Source organism: Hipposideros armiger, unplaced genomic scaffold, assembly GCF_001890085.2.
Source record: "Hipposideros armiger isolate ML-2016 unplaced genomic scaffold, ASM189008v1 scaffold_79, whole genome shotgun sequence".
Lineage (NCBI taxonomy): Eukaryota > Metazoa > Chordata > Mammalia > Chiroptera > Hipposideridae > Hipposideros > Hipposideros armiger.
This window is the reverse complement of record NW_017731429.1, coordinates 1,277,116-1,290,018: the sequence shown is the minus strand read 5'-3', so window position 1 is coordinate 1,290,018 and position 12,903 is coordinate 1,277,116.

Below are 12,903 nucleotides of genomic sequence, written 5' to 3'. Positions count from 1 at the left end.
GGACGGCCGCTCACTGCGGCTGCTGGCCGCTCACGCTGGCTGCTGGCCACACACGGCAGCCCATGGCAACCCACCGCCACAGGGACCGCAGCCACGCCGTCGCCGGCGACTCATGGCAGCCCAGCTCCAGGCTGAGCCGCCGCCCAGCATCTCAGCTGCGGAGGGCAGTGTCACCGGCCCTCACATGTGGGATCCGAACCGGGGCCCTCCGGCATCCCAAGCGAGCCCTCAACCATCGCGCCACTCAGCCGGCCCCCCTCCTGTACTTCTAATCAACAGGCTATAGATCAGGAGGGAGTTCCCACCCACCCACTACTCAGGTTCAATAATTTGCTAGTGGGGCCTTGCAGAATTCAAGGAAACAGTTTGCTTATTATTACGAGTTAATTATGAAGGATACAATTTAGGAATAGCTAAATGGAAGAGATGCATGGGGCAAAGTATTTGGAAAGGGGTGTAGAGTTTTCATATCCTCTCAGGGTGTGCCACCATCCTCACATCTCTATGTGTTCACCAACCTGGAAACTCTCCAAACATCTTCATTTAGGGTTTTTATGGTGGTTCCATAACACAGGCATGATTGATTAAGTCATGGGACATTGGTAATTAAATCAATCCCCAGCTTCTATCCCATCCCCAGATGTGGTGGTGGGGAGTTAGGGCTGAAAGTACAACCCTCTCATTACACAGTGGGTTCCTTGGCAACCAGCCCCCAACTTCTAAGGTCACCTCATTAGCATAAACTCAGATAAGGTTGGAAGGGGCTTGCTATGAATGACAAAAGATGTTCTTCTCACCCCTCTCTCTCAGGAAATTCCAAGAGTTTTAGGAGCTCTAGGCCAGCAACCAGGGAGGAAAACTAAATATATATTTCTTATTTTATCACAATATCACAATACTTCCCTTAAGATCACGTGCAGTGCGTTTTTACATGGCCTGTTTCACATTCAGTTCCTTCCAAGCAGGAGATAGACCATGCAAGGAGTCTGCCTGGTCACTGTGTCACCATCTTTACCTATTGTTGCTTCCTTTCTTTATCCTTTCAGGGTGAGCTAAGTGAAAGGGAGTTGGGAAGTATGTAGGCATCCAGGGGGCCTTATGATCGAGCACGCCATCATGGACTTAGGCACTTATTCCAACCCTAAGTGCTGACCTTCATATCTACTCTGGTCCAACAGGTAAGCATCGTCATCATCATCACTACCATCATCACCAGCATGGTTTACAATGTATCTTTCTCTTCAAAATGTATTTAGTATGTTGTCCCCAACCTACCTTTGCAGCCCTATCTTCTACTGCTACCTTCCCCACGCATTACAGTTCAGCTAAATAAAATGTCTATCTTCTCAAACTTTAGTTCCAGCCTCAACTTCTCTCCTGAACTGCAGACTTATATATCCAGCTGCCTATTTTAATAATGCCACCTGGATGGAGAATAGGTAATCTCAAACTCATCTGTCGAAACCTAAACTCCTTTAGTTTTCTCTAAGCTTCAGCTTATATTCTGGAATAGCAAAGCATCTGTGATGTTTTTTTCATCTCCTGTTCAGCCTTAGAATTGCAGTGTGTGGGAATCTTGTTGAGTATGAGAGATTTCTCCAGTTAGAGCAGCGGTTCTCAGCCTGCGGGTCGCGACCCCTTTGGTAGTTGAACGACCCTTTCACAGGGGTCGCCTAAGACCATTGGAAAACAAAAAGATATTTACATTATGAATCATAACAGTTCAAAATGACAGTTATAGAGTAGCAACGAAAATAATTTTATGGTTGGGCGTCACCACAACATGAGGAACTGTAGTAAGGGGTCGCGGCATTAGGAAGGTTGAGAACTGCTGTGTTAGAGTAATCTGCACTGATCTCCCCTCTCTATCATTTACCTGGAATGTGCTTCCTCATTGCCTGGCCAGGCTTGTTCATTATGTCTTGATGGAATATCATCCATTCCTTAAATACTTATTTCAGTGCCTACTCCGTTCCAAGGACTGTAAGAAGCAGGACTGTGAATGAGACAAGCAAGTTCTTGGCCCTCAAAAACTATATACACTGGAGTAGAGAGACTTTTACAACAAAAAGTAAACTAATAAATAAATTCATTCCAGACCATGAGAAACAATAAGAAGTGAGGGTCAGTACAACAGATCCAGGTGCTTCTGGAGGTAGAACTACACTATCCTCTTCTCTGAATAAGGCCCAGCTTCCATTTAGGGGTAACACTCGGTCAAATTTAATAAGCTTTTTATATCCCCCACCAACTGTACAATTGAAGAATCTCTTATTTTTACTTAGGAGAGGAGTCTTGGCAATAAGAGAGCACCTATATAAAGTGCATTTACCATTTAAGATTTGCCACAAATTACGGAAACCAGGGTTTCCCCATAGATTTATTTCCTGCGTTTCTGCAGCCAAGTCCCAGCCAAGTTCATTTAGCTACTTCTGTTTCCATTTGAACGAGTCTGCTTATTAGTCCTTCTTGAGTGCTGGTGCAAACTCTGTCCTCTAGCATATTGTCTAATTATTTGTTGGGTTTGTTATATCCATTTCTTGAATGTTAAGTTGTTGATTCAGGTTGAATCCTCTTCTTCCCACTTGGGAAAACATCCCTTCTGTAAATGTTTTCCTTCATTGTGTCTTTCTTCACTATACAGATGCTCCTCAACTGCCCTATACAGATGCTCCTACATGCAGACGAACCCATCATAAATTGAAAATATTGTAAGTCGAAAATTCACTTAATACACCTAACCAACCAAACATCATAGCTTAGCCTAGCCTACCTTAAACGTGCTCAGAACACTTACATTAGCCTACAGTTGAGCAGTTATCTTGAGTTTCATCTCAAGAGTAATTGCCTTGCTCTTCTCAACCGGAAGCAGGGGACACAGGTGGGCATTTTATAGACATGATGGGGTGGGAAGACACAAAACACGATATCCAAAAAACACTGGCAACACAGCACACTGCAGAGTATTGGTTGTGTACCCTCGTGACTGCGTGGCTGACTGGCAGCTGTGGCTTGCAGCCACTGTCCAGCATCACTACAGAGTATTGTGCCACTTATCACAAGCCCGGGAACAGATCAATATCCAAAATTCAAAGTATGGTTTCTACTGAGTGCATAGGCTTTTGCACCATCATAAAGTTGAAAAATTGTTAAATCAAATCATCACAACTTGGGGACCGTCTGTAAGTGAATCTGGTTTATCGTAGGGCCCTTAAGCTAGCACCAATTTATCTAGTCTTCACTGGAGGCATTTTGGCTAATGTTGGCCCTTCCACCATGTCTATGTTGCTGTCATTGTGTGTTAATTGCCTGTGTGCCATTTGGAAATGTATTTTCTATCGAGAAATGTTGATGTCTCCAAGAAAAAGTTATGTGAGAGTAAGTCACTCCTAAGTATAGCTCAGTCTGAGTGTGACAAAGAGCTTCCCAGGGCCACCCTTGGCAAATGTCAGGGATTTCATTTGTGGGTATATGAGCCCATCATGTCACTTCTAGGCATATTATGTTTCTCTTGATTTCCCACTAAGATTTGCCATAGTTGAATTCCTCTGCCCATTACATTTTGTATCCTATCTAATTATGGAGTGGTCAGATAAGGCTTCTGTGACCTCACCCCATCAGACACTCCCATAGTGCCCTGTACTTCTCCTTCACAGCACTCTGCTCACTTGAAATCATTTAATTTGTTATTGTACATATATGTAATATTGTGTTTAAGGCCTGTCATCTCTGCTAGACTCTAAGCCCTTTGAGGATAAGAATTGTGTTTCTCCTTCCATAACTGCATCCCCAGAGTCTAGCAAAGCGCCTGAGACAAAGTAAAGTACCCACCAAATGCAATGACTGAATTTTTATGACACAAGATAGTGAAAAGAACTGGTGGCATTGGCCATCTCAAGAGTACACTGTCGTTTTGTAGATCACATTTGTAAGCTCTGCAGGGACCTTTCATTAATGAAACTCTTCCTAAAACCCAGTTACCTGGAAGACCAGGTACACACACAGGCTTCCAACAAGCAGGGTTTATAGGGTCTCCATGCCTAGATACTGCACTCTTGTCACTGTCAAAGTTTTTGGCTATTTTACTCAAATTCTTTTTCAAATGAATGCTGTCTCTGTCTCCCTGTGTGTTTACAAGACTGCCCATCATCTGCTGTAATTAGTTCCAAGTCTTTGGGGATTTTTTTTTTTAAATTTGGAATTCCTCCAAACCAGTAGAAGACAAAGAGCAAATTTATACTCCTCTGCCTTGGGCAAAACTGTGAAATGGGAAAACTGAATCATGGATGCTGTCTCAAAACCCTGCCCTGCAAGGCACCTTTCTTTTTTGGGCTCTCTCCCTACTTGGGCCATCTCCAGTGTCACTTCCAGGGTCCAGCTCCCTTGTTCTGAGCCCTACCTCTCACCTCTCTCCACATTCCTATTTAACATCTCATCTAGAGTGCTCTACTCCAGAGGGCACTCTCCCCCCTAAGCTGTCATGGCCACTAAACACTAAAGTATTGCCCACCACAGGTGATGGGTTTGCATTTCAGCGAGGCCTCAGGGGGACACAGTTTAACCTGAGTCACTGACTCTGCTGATAGGAGTATGCGAGTCCCAGGAGGAAGAAGGAGAGACATCGGGACAGTCAGAGACCAGTGGGAGTCAGGAGTGAACAGGAGAAACATCAGCAGGGGTACTGGAGTCTGAAAGACCCGCAGAGGTGGGCACCCTAGCATATTTGAAACCTGGAGTAGAAAACTTTTTAACACCATCCTCTGTATGAGAAAAATGATTTGCAGTAAATAGGTTTAAATTTGCCCATTTGTATTCTTTATTCTTTAAACGTTTGTCCACATGGAAGTGAGTTCTGAGAACTGGTTTCTTAACAGTTCACAGTCACTTGAGCATATTTGGGTGCAGTTCATGTTTCCAATCCCTACAGAACTACACATTCCCTTGTGGAAACAATAGATTCCAAATAAACAATGATAGCACAGTGACTGAAACACAAAGACACAGAGCTTTGAGTCCCTTCACGTCTGTGACTCTGTGTGATCATTTGGAATGTTTATCTGTCTCAAATTTAAAACAGAGAAACATTGCTTCTCGGCCTTTTGGCTAAGATCAAGTGTAGTATCTGTTCTTATCAGTTTAAAACAGAGAAACAAAGTGGCTGCAGCGACCATTTGAGAACTATGCTCCCCTGACTGATCCAGGGCAAGCTCTCTAGTTTACAGTGCGTGTCGGAGGCCACTGTGGCTTTCACATGCAGTATTAAAACTCAACAGTAACCTCGTGACAATTGTTTAGAAATTCTCAGCCCAACAAAAGATATTGGGAGGAGGAGTTTTTTGTTTTTTTGGGTTTTTTTTAATCACTAATAATGTTTGGAATTCTGCATGCCTGACGATAATAAAAAGCAGACCAGCATTTATTCAGTTTTACTATCGTTTTTTAAGTTCTCTACTGAGTTTGCACACACACCCCACCCCCCGCCCCTGCTGACACTCAGGGCAGGTCGCTCCCACTGTTGCCCTGAGTATTCACGGAAGATGGAGTCAGATCCACACTCTGTCATTTGCTGTGTGATTTTTGAGCAAATGTGTATATTAAAAGCTCCTTTGTTTTTTTTTAAAAGCTCATTTCTATCGTTATCGAGTGCTTACAATGTGCTGAAACCAAGTTAAGAGCTTTGCAGACACTGCCTCATTTAAACCTCACAACACCCCTCCCTATTCAAATTCTAGACCTTTAATCTAGCCTCTTCAAGCATCACTTTTGTCATCTGTGAATGGGGATAATAATGTCCTTTTCACACACACTTCTCTATTACATGGCCTCTGTCTCTCTCTGTCTCTGGCTTCATTGCCAGAATCTCCCAGCTCCTACTTCAGGATCTGGCAGGATCGCACTACCGTACCCTCAAATTTCTGTCTCTACCTGGGTCCTCTCCTACTCACTCTTTAAGATTTAACTCAGACATCATTCCCAGGAAGCATTTCTTGACCCCTTCCCTTGCCTGAACGCAAGCCTAGGCTAAGTAGCCCCCTGTGTTAAGTTCCCATGGTGCCCTACATGTAATTCTGGTCCAGCACCTATGTGCCCGATAGAAATAAGCTATTTGTCTGTCACCCCAGCCATCCTACATGCTTCTGAAGAGAGTTTGTCTTCACCTTTATGCCTCCAGCACCCAGCACTGTGCGTGGAATATAGAGGAAGCTCAAGAAATGTTCAGAATGATTTAGAAACACTGGTTCTCAGTCTCCCTGACCTGGTGCCGGAAACCCTCCATATGCTTGGCTTCTCCTACAATGTGTTGCTTTTCTTTTCCTGGAGAATCATTATTTCTCAAGACAGACAGGTAAAACTATGAGAAAGTGCTTTGTGTATTGATCTTCACCTTGTCTTTTTGTAACCTACAAGATTTTTTGTACTATTGGCTAGTCATCCGAATGGCATTTTCCAGACTTGCCAACAAATGTATTTAACCAATCCATGGGTGGTGTAATTTTCTTTTTCTTTCTTTCTTTCTTTTCTTTTTTTTTTTTTTTTAAGATTTTATTGGGGAATTGGGAGAGGGGAACAGTGTTGGGGAATTGGGGAATCGGGGAAGGGGACCAGCCAAGTTGTTGTTCCTCAATCTTTGTTGTGGAGGGCACCAGTCGCCATCTGGCTGCCCGTCGGCAGCTCATGGCCTCTAAGCTCAAGGTGCTATGTTCAATCTTAGTTACAGGTGGGCGTAGCCACCATCCCATGTGGGAGTTGAACCAGCAGCCTTGTTGTTAAGAGTGCACGCTCTATCCACTGAGCTATCCGGGCACCAGCTCAACTCAAGGTGCTGAGTTCAGTCTTAGTTGCAGGTGGGCGTAGCCACCATCGAACAGGCAATCTTGTTGTTACACCAGCTGAGCCATCCTGCCACCTGTTGGCAGCTCAGTGACAGTTCAGCTCACGCGCAGCATCACTGGCCCATGTGGGAATCGAACCGGCGGCCCTGTTGCTCAGAGCTCACGCTCTTAAGCCAACTCTTAACCAACTGAGCCACTCGGTCGGCCCTAATTTTCTATTTTAGTAAATAGAAAACCATGAATATTGAGGGTTGTATCTCTTAATAATCAACTGGCTACACTCAAGATTTTAGTACCTACCAATTAATCAGTCATCACTGATGAAGTCATCTGTGTATTAATAGATTTATCACTTTAGGTGGGAATGAAAATCATGGGGGTAGTGTGTGTTGGTGAATAGTGGGGAAGGATTTTCTCCTCCTAACTCACAGGACCCCTTCTGAGGTGGCCTTTACCTAAGGAAGTACCATAAAGTGCCCCTGGACAAAGAGTCCCTTAGTTTGTATTTGTCCAGCTTTCATTAGTCTGAGTTCTCATTCGTCCAGAGCAAGCGACTCTGAGCATTGCCTGTGGACCTCAGTAGTTAGGAGTGCCTTGATTTCATATTTGCCTTTTTTTAAACCCAGCTGAGATCAATGTGAACATTCAAGATGTTTTCATCTTATTGCCAATCATGATTTGGCCAAGGGCCTCCCAAATGGCTTTATCTGCTCAAACTGTAGGCAAGGCCAAAATCAGTGCAGCACGTGTCTGCAAAGGCAGCTCTGGCCTCCCAGATCCCTCCTCACTCCTCTCCAGGGAAACAGATGTTCAGGTGGGTAAACATCTGGGTGTGATCAGCAGACTTTCCCCAGCCCCAGTCCCCCTTCTGACTCTCAGTGCCATGTTTGTTTTTTGTGTTTGCCATTAGAGCTCTGTGTATTGAGCAAACTTTCTAGCCTGTGTATGCATGGGGATGTATTTGCCCTGCTCTGTTTCATCCTGAAGGACTATTTACATTCTAGTCTTCAGCACTTCTAGGGAACTGGAAATGGCTATGAGCCCTGGTCCTCTGGGCTGCAGAAGCTGGTATTTTCTGTGTCAGGAAACACAACAATTGCTATGGTTGAGAGCTAGAATGAGAGAAACTCAGAGCACCCAGGTTTACAATATTGTCTTAATTCTGGAGGCCAGCAAGGAATCCTGAGAAATTGGCACAAAATACTTTTTTTTGTTCAAAATAGCCATAATGAATGGGCCACACTGGTCCCCAAACACAGAGCCCATCAGGGTCCTTATAAGTTCTTCTGCTCCCACTCAACCTGGCATCTTGGCTCTGCTGCTTACTTGCTGTAGTTCCTGGGAAAGTTTCTAAACCTCTTAGTGCTTCCATTTTTCCATCTCAACTGGGGTTAATAATACACCACTTTTTAGGATATTTGTGATGAGCAAATAAACCAATAAAAGTAAAGCATCTACCAGAGCACCTAACATTTAGCAAACACATAATAAAGTAGTAATCATTATTATATTGTTATTGACTGCTTTTTCTAATTTAAAATTCTTCCTTAGCACCTGTTGTTTTCCTCTTTCTTTCTGATATTTTTCTGCTATAGCAGTACTCAGTTGGCTATTGAGAAAACAAAAGCTTCTTTACTGTAGTATAAAAAAGATTAATGTTATAATTTTGACTATGCAGCACTTCCTATAGCATATTGCTTGCAATCATCTTTATATTGTTGTATACAGTAAATGAAAACTTATGCACAATATGAAGGTTAATAACTCTAACATTCTGCTTTCTGCTTTTTTTGTTTCAAAGTGTTTCTGTTTAACTCAGAGGCCTGCATTCCATTTAGATGCAGCAATAGTCACTCTTTAATTCCGAGAGGAGCAGGTAAAGTTACTTCACCTCTCTAAGCTTCAGCTTCTTCGTCTGTGAAATGGGGATAGCATGAGGGTGTATCCTAAGGGTGCGGGTGAAGATCTTATAAGATAAAGTCAGTAAAGTGCTTACCAAGGGTCAAGCATAGAATATGCACTTCAATAAGCGTTCGCTATAATCATTACTAATGACAGTTTTGCTCTCATCAATTGATCCAACTCACTTTTCCTGTTTTTTAGACTAAGACTACTCCATTACTTTACAGTTGTGCATGCGTTTGATTGGTGATGCATAAGAAAAGTTCCTGAACTTTTCTGGGCCTTATTTATGTATTTACTTGTTTGTTTATTAATAATAAGCTTAGCAATTACCATATAAATCAGAGAAGCAGAGAGATTAAGTCTGCAATGTTGGAAGAATGAAGCTGAGGAATAGGAAGAGTGCCTTAAAGAGATGGAAGGCTTGGTGGCTTGTGGTTCCCATTCCTTTCAGAAGCTGGGACACATGTCTCACATCTGACCTTGGGAGCAGTGCTACTTGCTTAGGCTAGCTCAAGCTACTTTCTGTTGCTTGCAACTAAACAGACCTACTATATTTTAACACCATTAAATGGTTAGTAACCAATGTAAAATTTAAGTTAAAGTTATTTTTCCCTAATAGTCATGGTAGCCTTGACATCAAAAATACATTGGCTTAAAAAAATCTAGAAATCAGTATCCTTCCAGAGCATAGAGGAAAACAATTCTAACAAAATATTTCCAAATAAAACACAGCAACATATAAAAAGTACATTAAAAAGATAATACATTATGGGCCGGCCGAGTGGTGCATTGGTTAAGAGCTGGCTTGGGAAGCCAGAGGGCCCCGGTTCGGATCCCACATATGAGGGCCAGTGACACTGCCCTCTACAGCTAAGATGCTGAACAACAGCTCAACCTGGNGATATGATTTTCCCTCTTTTGGTTTATAGGAAATTGCACAGATTTCTCAAGAATCTTGGTGAGAAAAGATACTTTGACTTCTTAAAGTAGATAGTTACACTGTGTCTTTTATCTTACCTTGTAGTTTTTCATCTGCTCAGAGGGTTTCAATGTAGAAATAAAATTTTGTAAATAGGGGAAAAGTCAATATTGACCTAGAGACAGGCTTATGTGCTTTCTTGTGCCTGAAATACATCCAATTGCTTTTAACTAATAGGTAAAGCTAAAGCTTTGAGAATGATTTCAAATCACTTGCTAAAATAGAGCTGTTAACATGAACACCAACAGAACACAACTGGCTTTCCATTTTCCTTTTTATCTCCTTATCTTTCCATGGTACAGGGAGACTAGATAGGATTGTTATCTCTATTTTATATGGAATAAGAACTTTCCATAAACTTGGTACATAAATATGATCATATCTCTTTTATTTTTATAATTGAAACTTTGAATATCCACCTGCCTTATTATCTGGAAATCCTACTTCCCCAACTGGCTTCACATTCACAGAGACTTACGTCCTATATGAAAGGGGTATGTCATTCTAACTTTCACAGAACTGGAATCTGATCTAATCTAAATACTGGAAGGGAAAAAAAAGAAATTAAGAAAACATCAATAAATTCATTAAAAGTGAAAAAGGGAACTGGAAAAAAAAGCAATTTAAATAGAAAACAAACAAAAATATAAAAAATAAATTCTAATATATTTGTAGTGATAATATATGTGAATGGAGAAAACAAACAAAAATAGAAAAAATAGGACCAGCCAAGTGGCTCAGTTGGTTAAGAGTTCAAGCTCTGAGCAACAGGGTCACTGGTTATATTCCCACAGGGGCCAGTGAGCCTGTGCCTGAGCTGAGATGCCTCTGAGTTGCCAACAGGATGGCTCAGCTGGTGAGAGCACGTGCTCCTAACAACAAGGTTGCCAGTTCAACTCCAGCACAGGATGGTGGGCTATGCCCACCCGCAAGATTGAATACGGCACCTTGAGCTGAGCAGCCCTGAGCTGCTTTTGGGCAGCCAGATGGTGACTGAACTTGGAGCTGAGCCAGCTGCGCCCTCCACAACTAAGATTGAAGGACAACAACTTGGCTGTTCCCCTTCTGCAATTCCCCAATACTGTTCCCCCTCCCCAATTTCTGAATAAAATCTTAAAAAAAAAAAAGATAATACATTATGATCAAACGTATTTTTCTCATCTTATAAGTGTAAAGGTTCAACATTTAAAAAATCAATTAATATATAACCATATTAACAAAATAAAGGAGAAAAGCCATGTGATAGATGCCAAAAATCAGCAAACAAAAATCAGCACACATTTATTTTAAAAATCCTTAGCGAAATAAGAAAGAAAAGGAACTACTCAATCTGATAAAGAACATCTATGAAAAAAACCTACATTTATTATTCTTAATGGTGAAATGCTGAATGCTTTCTTCCTCTAATGAAAAACAAAGTAAGGATGTCTATCTACTCTTACCACTTCTATTCATTGTTTTTCAGAAGATATTAGCCAGTGACATAAGGCAAGAAAAACAAATAAAAGGCATAGAGATAGGAAAGAACAAAGTAAAACTGTCTTTATTCATAGACAACATAATTGTTTACATAAAAAATCCTAAGGAATCATTCACTCTTATTGTGCCTGGCAGTGCCCTATGGATACAGGGATAACTTATGACCATGTCAGATACAAAGCCTGCCCTCCCAGAACTCAAAGTCTTATAGTAGATGAGCAATTTGATAGAACATGATGGATGCTGTGGAGGGGAAGTACAATAGTGAAAGATCAAAAAGGCATGAAAAAACCCCAGCTTTTAATATAGGTGAAAAACAATTAAAATTCATGAAGACCTGAATATACTTTCACATCTTAAAAGAAACAATGCTGTGAATATGTGTGTATAGCATTTAGGTTATTTAATTTTCTTATTACTGAGCAATGAATAGAGTTGAAAAGGTGGGATCAAATAAAAGTGGTTGCTTTACTATTGTGACCTCTTCTATTGTGGTTTTCTATGTAAAACCTTTCGTACATTTACTCCTATCCCATCTACATGATAATTGATATCAAAAGACAAGTTGAAAAATAAGCTACTGGACTTTTGCAGCCAGGAGGTTTGACATTTATCACAGTGTCAGGAGTTTATTTCTGCCCAAGGCCAGATCCTTTGTTTATGTCAGCTCCCAGACATCAGAAATGGCTCTTTCCATTACACTTCCCTTCCATGACTACAGAGCATTGGGCCAGAGAATATACTCTGGCCAGCTCTCTCTAGGTTGAGAGAAGGTGTAGAGAAGCCAATCCCCAAATGAGAGATGGCAGCTAGCATGATGCAGAATATTGGAGGCAAAACTTGGCATCTCAGACCAGCAAGAGGCAAGGACAGGCATTTCACCAATAGCAGGGGTGGGGGTGGGGGGTTGGGTGGGTCAGGGGCAGAGCAGCCAAGCTTGAGCAGCTCTAGAAAAGAAATCTGAACACATCAGAACTCGAATTATTTGGTAATGCACTGGTTTTCATTAGTCCCTGAGTGATAATGGGATGGAATTGTCTTTCAAACCCCAATTTATACCATCTTAAGTTGTGTATTTAAAGATTTCTAAGTGAACTGTATAGTGAAATGTATCCAGTTCTTAAAAAAAAATAGAAAAAGAAAACACACAACTAAGGAATCTACAGAAACCTACTAGAACTAATAAAGTAAATTTAGCAAGGCCACAAAGTCAATATACAAAAATCAATTGTATTTCTATATACTAGCAATAAATAATTGAAAGGTAAAATTCAAACATTTTATAATTTGTGATTACAATAGTATCAAAAATACAAAAATAATTGGAAAAATAAAAATGTGGGGGAATTTAATGGAGACTATACAATACTGACACACTGAAAACTACAAAATATTGCAGAGAATCTGCATTTTACTATACTGCTCACTTAGCAATCCTTCTATACACAACTTAAGATGGTACATAAGAAGACCAAATAATAAAAAAGCTATACCATGTTCATGTATTTGAATGTAGTTTGAAAAATACTGATCTAAATCCATCTTCTTATAGATGAAGACAGTAAAATATAAAGCTTTAAAATGATTTGTCCAGGTCACCCAACTAAGGTGATAGGACTAGAAACTTCGGAGTGGAGAGAGTTTGGATCTTTCTCGTGAGAAAGCAGGGACACAGGAAGGCATTGCAGAGTGATACTGAGGCCCAAT